We start from the raw sequence: 11344 nt of genomic DNA, 5'->3' as shown, positions 1-11344 counted from the left end.
TAGAGTAATTGTTTTAGAAAAAGAAAAAAGGATTAAAAAAAAAAAAGAAAAAAAAAAAGGGCCCTCCTCAGAGATCTAATGGGTTATTGAAATGCTAAGAGACAAAGCAACCAGGGCCATTAAGGAAAGGTCCACAGGGCAGAGAGATCAGCTTTTCTTCGGGATTTGCATATGCGCCTCAGGGCCTGAGCTCAGGCCTGAGCTCTGACCTTCCCCTTTCTATGTTCACCAGAATTCCAAAAATCCTCCGCTTTTATTTTGGAGTTTTTCGTGTTGTTTTTTTTTTGTATGCCTGTCTCCTCTCTGCTGGGCTGGCTGCTCTCAGATTCTCTGGTGTCTGGTCTCAGTCTATCTATGGTTGGAGTTTGGATCAGTAGAATGAGTTTCAGATAAGGGCTGCCACTGCAGTTCTCCCTTCTCCTTCCCGGAGCTGACAGCCCCTCCTCCCACGGGACTGAGCCTGGCAGGGAGGGGCGTGGGTCCCCTGGCTGCAAAAACTTACAGATTTCGCTGATCTCAGCAGTTCGATGTTTTCATGAGTGTTGTGTGAAGTATGCCCAAAGTCAGATTGCTCTGTGGTGTCCAGTCCACGCAGTTCCTGGCTTTCTGCCTGCTTTCCTGGAGGAGTAACTAAAACATACAGCTCACTAGTCCGCCATCTTGCCCCGCCTCTCAATATATTTAATTATTTGTTCATTTCCTCCTGTCTGTAACCAATCTCCCTACATGTGGACTGTCCCTAGTCCTGACCCTGCCAGACCAATATTGCTGGTCACACTGGCTGAAACCCCAGCCCCACAATGCCTGCTGTACCAGCCTACAATGAGACTCAAATTACATCCTTGCCTGCTGACCATGCTCACCAATTCTTGCAACTTTTGGCAACACAAACATTGAAAATCATTTGTATCTAACTTTAATGTCACTGATGATAAAAATAGCATATATTTTATTGAAAGAAAGTTTTTTTGATTCTATACATATGATTTTTAAACAAAATTTGCCTAGTATCAAAAGTCAATCCAGTGTGTTCTTAGTTTGCTTCATTGCTGTTTTTCATTGTCAATATCAGTATTTGCTTTTCTGCGGATATTTAATATTTAGTTATATATTATTTTTATCCAATGATGTCTGGTCATTTTTAAAAAAACTACTCAATTGGTATTAGATAAGTAATGGTAAAATTAACTAACATAATATTAGTAGCATCCAATAATTAAAAGATGATGATATTGTAGTGATTCTCCTGATGCATGGAGTGCTGTGGGAAGCTTGCATAATTCATCAGTGCTGCCTGTCATGATGCAAGCTCAAATGGAATAGAATATACTGCAGTATGTATTTCTCAGAATATATTGTCTACATAAGAGAGGAATTGCTAGACCATCCAGCATGTGTATGTTCAGATTAAAATTCATCTCAAAAATATTTTTAAAAACACTTGTACTAATTTACATGTCCACCAGCAGTTTATGAGAACTTTGTTTTACTATCCATTCTTTTGGGTATGTAAAGTTATTACACTGTTGTTTTAATTAGCATTTCTCTGATGATTAGTAAATGTAAACAGCTTTTTTATAAAAGTACTATTTGGATATTTTCTTTTATGATGTGCCTGTTTAAGGCTTTTGCCTAATTTTTAATGGGCTAGCTTTTATCCCTCCCTCTTCCCCCAACAAGGGGACTAGAGCCCATGAAACAAATATGGTCTGTTTTCTGTTACTGCAAATAAAATTTTATTGGAATATAACCACACATTTGTTTACATATTGTCTCTCACTACTTTCTATGCAATTTTGAATAGAAGTGGTGAGAACAGACATTCCTTATCTTATGAGGGAATAATTTAGTCTTTCACCATCAAGGATGATATTAGCTACAGATTTTCCATAGATGCCCTTTATCAGGTTGAGGAAAATTTCTGAGACTTGTTATCAGGAAAGAATATTTGATTTGTGAAATGCTTTTTACTGCATCTATTGAGATGATCATCTGATTTTTTTCTTTTCTGTTTGTTAATATGGTAAGTTGCATTGATTTATCTTTTAATGTTAAATCAGCTTTATACTCCTAGAATAAACCACATTTGGTCACAGAGCATTATCATTTTGATAGTTTGTTGGATTGAATTCACTAAAATTTTGTTTAGAAATTTTGCATCTATGTTCATGACAGATATTGGCCTGTAGTTTTCTTTTGTATTGATTTTCTTGTTTAGTATCAATATTACACTGGCTGCATAGAATAAGGAAGTATTCCCTCTTTTAAATTTTTTTGGAAGAGATTGTATAGATTTGCTATAACTTGTTACCCAAATGTTTGGTATATTTCACTAGTGACCCCAACTGGGCCTAGAATTTTCTTTGTGGGAAAGTGAACTGCAATTTCAGTTCCTTGAAATGATCTGAATGAAGTAAACTGGGGCAATCATTGGGTTCACCACATTTTTTCCTCATGTGACAGGAATCACTGTCCTTTATCACCTAATGTACCATATCTTGAAAATGTGAATGTGTGGTGTGTGTGTATGTGGTGTGTGTACACACACATATCAGAAACAGGGGAGGGAAAAAGAGGGGAGAGGAAAGAGGAACTATTTTGCTGTAATCTAGGAAGGAGGTAAAGCTGATTCAAGTTACTTCAATTTGGCCAGAATTTGAAATCTGGTTGTATTGTTGTTATTTTCAAGTCAAACTATACTTGCCTTCCCCAACCTACCTGAGTAGCAGGAAGGCTAGTATTTTTCTTTGGAGAACTTCTAGCTTTTTATGAAATTATCACTTTAATGTGGGACCACCACAGATATCATTATCATAAACTCATTTCTTCTGATGGCAATTAAATCTAAATTTCATATTGATAAAACTGGTCTACTCTTCACATAAGTTTTTGCAATGGCTTTAAAATATTCTAGGAAGAAATTTATAAACCTTTATAGCTTTTTTTGTTTTTTAATATAGTCTCATTGTTTGAAAGGATAATTCTGACAATGATTGCACTTTGAATCGTAGAATAGCTCCTCTTAGTTCTCAGCATTTTCTATTCCATACTGAATAATGTTATTTGATTTATGACCTACACGATTTGGGTGCCCACCATTCATAGACCAGGAACTAAGGTTCCATGTTTCCTTTCCAGGAACCTATAGCACCAAGAGTCAGACATATATCTTTCTTTATTCTTGAAAACATCAAAAGTATGATTATCTCCTTGTTTGAAACCAGGGATGACAGATTTTTCTTTTTTAATCACAATAGGTGTCAATCTTCTTTATAGTAAAGCTACACTGATCGTAACTCGTCGACTCCACATGACCACTTTCTCATTTTTGAGAAGGAAGTTTCCTTCATGCTTCAATAAAAATTTACTTTTTTCAGAGCAACTGAGGCAACTTTTGGATGACTTCATTACTACAAGGAAGAAATAGAATATAAGACTTTCATATTCCCTAAAGAGTCATATTATATGACTCTTGACTTTGTAGGTGATTGGGTTCTCTTCTGATCTGGTCCTTTAAAATGCTTTTGATCCAAAGGATTGCAGCTTTCATATTTTATGTTCAGGATCTTTAACTTTTTCTTCCAGTTCATTCTGAGTGTTCTTAGTGCTAAAATCACTGCTACTATTGTGATTTGAATTGTAACTTATGTTTTTACAGAATATGTGAGATATAACAATAATAATAGCTGGTGTATATAGTGCTATGTTTATATATATATAATATATTATCTTATTTAATCCACACTGAAATTCTATGAGATAGGTAGTATTGTTATCTTCAGCTTGCAGGTGGGGACATATATAATTGGAAAATGAAAAAATTCATAGAGATGGTGAAAAATATAAGCACAAAGTATATGTTTGATGCCCTATGTTGGGGAGATTGCAAGTGCTGATAGAGAGTATAAAAACATTTAAATTTTAATATTTAAGTAAAATTCAAAATGAGAATACTTTGATACAATGTTGATACATGATTCAAGAATACTCAAGCAACTGTAAATCAGTATATAGCAGCATTATGGAATTGTAAACTATTCAATATCTATTATAAGATAGTTTGTAAAATATGTGTTTTCAGTATGCTAACAAATTTAAAAAATAATAAATATGCATAATAGATGAACAACTATGTAGCAATATTAGGAAATCAGTTGGACAAGTGATGCATTTTTAAAAGCATTTTGCCAATTTAAATGGTTAAAGAAAATCACATATTCTCAATTCCCTTATCCCATTATTCTTGACTTAATAGTTGTATCACTTGTAATTTTTATTCTTAGTAATTTTAGGTTGCATCAGGGACTGTTTTTAGAATTTGATATAAATCATGAAACTTATCCATCATATATTTGTATGAAATTTTATTTATAATTATTGGAGTTTCATAAAATTTCAGAAACTCAGTTAAAGATATGCTATCTATTTTGATGTCATTATTAATATCTCTTTCAGAATCCAAGGAAAACAAGACAGATTAAGTGGAAATGTAAAGAAACTATGGGAATGCCCAAGAAGTGGGAGTGAGTCTTATTTATACCAGCAGCATTTGGGGATCACCATTGAATAAGTATAATCAATCAACCAGTCTTAATATCTGATTGTACTTCAACCAAAGAAACAAGAAATGTGTTATATATATTACATATTTGTGCAGAATAAAGAATCTATGTTGAATAAAGGCATAAATTTATCAAAATTATATTTGCAAAACAATACAATAAAGTTTGAGGAATACCTTTCCAGAAGAACTTTACAATTAATAATGACTCTGATTTTAAATAGGAAAATTGCTTTTCTGCTTGGAAGCAATAAGAAGACCTAATTCACAGGACTTTAAACTTTTACATAGGGTGTCCTTTCATTAGAGTCAGTTTGGAATCTTAAAAACAAATGAATTCTTCCCCCACACTCTTCTTACTCATTGACATTTTTGAAGTCTCATATTAATTAGGAATGAAGAATCAGTGACCCAGGAATCAGTATTAAAAGCAAAGCAAAACAAAATCTTCCCAGTTGGTTCTGGGGTATGAGGAAATTTGGCAAGCACCACTGACCTAATTGATCTCCAGGGCCCTTTTCGTTTTTCAAAAAGAACACACACACACACACACACACACACACACACACACATATTTTTCTGCTTTTAAGACTAACTTTATGGCTAGATCAAGGGACTTACAATTTATGGAGATAATGTACAGGAGGAATTCTCAGTTCTGTCTTTGAATAATATAAAGATGAAGAATATTTCTTGAGGTTCACACTGAAGACCTAGTCTAGGATTATCTTTGTTCTAATAAATAAGAATGAAGTACATGAGACTTAGAAATAAATTGGTCTACTTGTTGAGTGTACTTGGATACTTGAATAAATATAACATACTGAGAAGTATTTCAGTAAAATCTCTTTTTTTCCTCAAAGTTTCCTTTAGAAGAAACTCTGTTTCCTTAATTCTCCAGTGAGTCTTCCTTGGAATCTGCTGGAACTCAAGTAAAGTATCTGGTTTTTTAAAAATCATAACTTTTTCTGAAGATTTTTTTGGTTAGGAAAATTTCTCTTTTTTTCTATCAATTCTCTCATGTAGCCATTATTTACTGAGCACTTTATTTTCCAGTTGCTACATACTTCATTTATTTTGCAAACATAATTTAATTTAATCTTTATAATAACAAATCTATGGGGTAGACACCTAAACCATGTTTGACTAATGAGAAAACAGAGGCCATTGGAATTTAAACAATTTAAACAAGATTACTTAGCCAGCAAATTGTAGAGCTTAGATTAAAATCCAAATTTATGTGAATTCAAAAACCATGCCTTTAAGCAATAAGGCATTTTGACCTCATAAAAGAAATAGTAATGGAGGCTAAATCAGGTTCCCTTCTTGTGACTCCATTTCAATTTTATGAAAACTTAAAATAAAAAATATGCAACTTCAAATATGGCATTAAGTATATAGAGGAGAAGGAATTTTTGTTTATTTTAAAAATTATAGTAATGGAACCACAGAATTACAACATAAAAATTTCTTATTTCCCTATTATATTTATGTTATTCATATAGCTGTACCATTATTAATATTTTATGTGTATCTCTTTATATATTTGAAATTAAGCATTCATAGTTATAAAAACAGAAGAGTAAAAATACAGAACTATGCAATATATATATGTTTTTGCTCTATTTATTTTGCATTAATGTCTTCTCTGATAAGTAACATGTACAAGAAAAAATACCTCTGGTTGGAGAAGTTGATCTTGTACTTCAATCATAGTGATCCTATATTAACAACAGTAAATGATATCTGTAAGATATTAGCTTCTTGACAGTAAAATGAAAGACTTGCTAGGGTTTGACTGCCAAATAAGAAATACTAGCAGTCAGAGATTAGTAGTGGATGAAGCAAGAGGTATAGACTGAATGGTATATAATTAGAAGGCAAGAGTTTGATTTATTACTTCTGAAGTCTTTTCTTCAAGCTTGGAGCTTCATTCTCACTTAAGAAGCAGCAATCCCATAATTCCTTATGTCTTTTACATAGCAGAATGTTTTTAAGAGAATTAAATTCGTTGTATCTTGTAGTGGGAAGAGGAATTGATGTTTTACCCAACTCTCCATTCCAAAATCAAAAATAATTTTTATCAATTTGTTTGCTTCTTTATTATTTACTAATATTTACTACATTTTAAGATGTTCCAGTAAATGTGAGCATTGATTGTCACACTCCATTTCATGTAATACTCCTAACAATTCTATAAAGTAGGTGTTGTTAGTAACTTCCATTTGACAGAAGAGGACTTTGGGAGATTGAAAAAATAAGTACTTATCTTAGGCTGTTTTAGACTGAAAGAGGTAAACTTTGGACTTCAGTCCATCTGATTCCAAAGCTCTTAACGGTGGTATAAAATGACTGATAACTTATCACTACCTCAGACAGACTTTGCCATTTATATTTCCCATATCATACTGAAACTAAATACATTTAAAAATATCTAAACCATCACACTGAGTATATTGAGTAGCCCCAACTGTAAAGATATTCTGTCAGGCACATTGCTAAGAAAACCCAATTTATATTAGCATTTTTTTTTTCTCTTTGGGAATTTCAGGGCCAAAAGGTCACCCAAAGCTTTTCACAGGTTTTGTGATCAGTTTCTAAACTAGGTCTCAGCTATGAAGAGTGAGCTGCACAGGAATTACTGAGTTGACAGAGTTTATTCTGCTGGGATTCAGAAGCTCTCCAGAAGTACAGATTCTATTATTTGTGCTGTTCTTCTTTATATGTTCATTGTTGTGGGAAATATCAGCATGATAGTTAAAATAGATTTCAGACTTCACAACCTGTGTATTTCTTTCTCAGAAATTTGTCCTATTTAGACCTTTGTTACTCCACAGTCATTGCCCCCCAAACTCTGGCTAATTTCTTGTCCAAGGAGAAGAAATTTTTTTACAATGGCTGTGCATCACAATTCTTTTTCTTTGCTCTCTTTGTTGGAGTGGAATGCTTTCTTCTGGCAGAGATGGCATATGATTGCTTCTCAGCCATTTGCTCACCTTTCCTCTATACTGCACATATGTCTCAGCAGTCTTGTGTTCATTTGGTGACTGGTTCTTATGTCTGTGGATGCATCATCCCTGTGATCCAAACAGGTTTCACCTTTAGTTCGCATTTCTATGGAGAAAACAGACTGGACCACTTTTTCTGTGATGTCCCAGTGCTGATCAAAATCTTATGCATTGACACCTTTGTGAATGAGATTGTGCTGTTTGTTCTCTCTGCTCTCATCATCATCACCACCACAACCATCATTCTGGTTTCTTATGCTTATATCCTCTCCACTGTCATGAAGATCCCCTCAACCAGGGCAGGAGTAAGACCTTCTCTATTTGCAGCTCTCACATAACTTTGGTAAGTTTATTCTATGGGACAGTGTTCTTCATGTATGCCCAACCTGGGGCCATCTCTTCACCATAGAAAAACAAGATTATAGCTGTGTTCTACACTCTTATCATCCCTATGTTAAATCCTCTGATTTATAGTCTAAGGAATATGGAAGTAAAAAATGCTCTGAAAAGAATACTGTTGAGAAGAATATCTTTTCAGTAACCTCCAGCAATCTATAAGACTGTGGAATAAAATAATTGACTAAAAGCAAAATTTCCAATAATTTGCTTTGGAGTAGTTTCATTCAGAGGCACCCAAAAGTTTTGGAGATTAAAATTTAATTTACATAATTTTTTTATTATTAATAGATTCTTTAAAAATGGAATAATATAAACTCAGAATAGCTTCTTCATATTTCTACTTAATTATTTTATAGTGTTAATTCTAAGTTATATCTAGGTTTGTTGTTTTTGCTATGTTTTGCTTAAGTGTATTCAAAATTGCAACCATAAATACAGTACCACTAAATTAAAACATGCACCTTAAATTTATTAATGTAATAACTGCTTTTATATACATATAGCTATATATCCATCTATCTATCTGGGGGGTGATGGAGAAAGGGAGAGAAGGGGAGAGTAAAATTCTGTGCTCTGAATTTTATCCAAATCATAATCAAGTTTGTCACTATTCAATCTTTGCAAAGAGCTATGTAAGTGCTATGGTGATGTAAATCATTTGCAATAATGCCCTTAAATGATTCAAACATGAATGGTTCCATCAAGATGCAACAAAAAAATCAATATTCTGTAGTAGGTGCAAAACTAGCTTCACCAACTCTTGGAATTTTAATAATAAAAACTTGGTACTTTCTACTATTACTTATGCATATTTGTCTCATTAATTTCTCTGTATTTTCACAAAATATGTATTGATTGAAAATCCTTATTTCCCTCTAGATTTGAAACACTATCACCATGGAGTTGCATTTAAGGTTGCATTAATAATTTAATCCTTTCAGTGATGTGGTTCAATATCCTTTCTCATTTTTAATGCTGAGAATTTTATTTTTGTTCTTTAAACTTGCTAAAGGTTCATTTCATAATATTAGAGTTTTGATTTCTGTATCAATTTCAAATCCTAATTATTTTAATTTAATTTCTATAATCTCATTTAGTTAGCCTTTGTTTGTCAACTTCATTTGCTGAATACTTGGTTATTTTATGCTCCATTTTCATTTTATGGCATATTTAAATATACTACATAGTTTTCAATATAATATGTTTATGTTTTTTACTGTTTGTCATCATTTTAAAAATAATTTCCTCTTTAGTTTTAATTTTCTCTGAGATCAAGGAGTATCCAGATAAGGTAACTTAATTCAATGTAGTTAATTTCTTTAGACAGTATGTTTACTGTTTGTTTCTAGTTTAACTCTCTTAAGTTCAGAAAACTTAAGCTCAAAGCATTTTGCAGGGAAATTTATTTAGTTATAATGTTTGGATTAGGAAATCATATATTTTTGTATGCAGACCATTAATTTAAGAAAAGAATGTCTATTCTCTTGCATATTAGCTGATAGAATCCTATAATATATTAAAAACAATAAAAGTAACAATTAGGACTGACATAACCAGAATTAAGTCAAAGTGGTTACATTTATTTTGTCATTTAGGTATAGATAGCATAATAGAAAATGCAGAATCACATTCCCCACATTAACTGATTAAAATATTGAAATTTTATTATCTTAAAAGATGTAGAAAAACTTTTCATAAACCTTATTCACCATTTTATGATTAAAAATATAGTAAACTTATAAAAGAAGTAAACTTCACTAACCTGATAAAAGCTCATCTATACATATTGAATGAATAAATGTTATCTTAATGGGAAAACATTAGAAGCATTTTCTTCTTTAAAATTAGGAAAAAGACAAAATGTCTTTTATCCTCAATGCAGTTCAGTATTAGATTAGAAGTCTAGCCAGAACATTAAGATAACAAATAGAAATAAAAAATGTGAGGAATCAAAATGGGGGGGGTTAAACTATCATTTATATAATCATTTACCAAGAAAATATAAAAGAAGAGTTGAGGATGATTCTGGATTAATGTACAAAACTCAATTGCATGTCTATACCTCAGCTATAAACAACTACAATATTTAATTAAAAAGATATCATAGATTATCTAAGATTTAGGACTAATTTTAACAAAAGATTATAAGAGAAATTATAAAATTCCTGAGTTTCTGCAGTAGAGAAATATTGTTCAAAAAACACAAATAACATCAACCATGTAAAAGATATGTGTATATAAATATAATAAATTAAGATTTTTGTGTCCATCAAAGTTTCCTTTATAGCAAATAAAATGACTAGATGCAAATTGAGAGACTACATTCTCAATACATGCAATGACAAAAATATATAGTGAACTCCTACAAATCTATGAGAAAGGCACAATCAAACCAATATGATATGGGCAAAATATATCAATAAACATTTCACAGAAGAGCAAACAATATGTCCAGTAAGATATACTGGGTACTTTTACATCAATAGCAATCAGAGAAATGGAAATCAAGACCAAAATAAAACCCCATTTTAACCCTACTCAACTGGGAAAAAAATGAAAAAGCCAGAAAATGCCAATGCTGGAGAGGATATAATCTAAAGCATGAGTTCTCAACAGAGACAATTCCCCTAAAGGGGTGAAAATAGTTTTTGGTTGAGGCAAAATAATTTTATCCTTTTAGGTATAATATACTTTTTCTGTATCATTATCTTTGTGCATATACACAAAAAATATTTTTGTATATATAGCTACAACACATAAACAGATATACAGCATATTTATTGTATTAAACTTTCATTGTGGTGATTAGAAAAAAAGTCTCAGAAAGGCTCTTGGTGTGTGATAATGAAAAAATAAGGTCGAGTCTACAGGAGGACTATAGACTCTATTTTATATTGTAGTTGGTACTTTTAATAAGTGAAAATAACTTGGGAGTTTGGCATTATTTTATAACCCATAGATTCCACTCCTGAATAAATACCCAAGAAAAATATCTTGCACATGTTGTAGGAGAGATTGATATACAAATATTCTTAACAGCAGAATTGGCAAAATAAAAATTCTGGAAAAAAATCAAATGCTCATCAGTAGGACTTTTGATAGATTAAAAAAATGAGGTATTCACACAGTAGACTATTAGGCCACAAATAAATTACAGATACACCTACAATAAGTGAATCTAAGCAATAATATATTAAGGGGGAAATCCCAAAAGATTACATATAGTATACTTTTATTTTTAAAACTTAAGTCCATACTTTTTTCAGATTTCATTAGTTTTTTTCTTAATATTCTTTTTCTGTTCCAGGATCCCATCCAGAATGCCACAATGTGTTTTATTGTCATGCTTCTTAGCCTCTGGGCTGTGACAGTTTCT

At 32.0% G+C, this 11344-nt stretch overlaps 1 pseudogene; it reads left to right on the top strand.

Annotated features, from left to right (window-relative positions):
* Positions 1-7176: 7176 nt before the first annotated feature.
* Positions 7177-8110, top strand: LOC119520872 (annotated as a pseudogene).
* Positions 8111-11344: the final 3234 nt, after the last annotated feature.

This window comes from Choloepus didactylus, chromosome 26, assembly GCF_015220235.1.
Source record: "Choloepus didactylus isolate mChoDid1 chromosome 26, mChoDid1.pri, whole genome shotgun sequence".
In the NCBI taxonomy this organism is placed as follows: Eukaryota; Metazoa; Chordata; class Mammalia; order Pilosa; family Megalonychidae; genus Choloepus; species Choloepus didactylus.
This window is presented reverse-complemented; position numbering and strand designations above follow the sequence as displayed.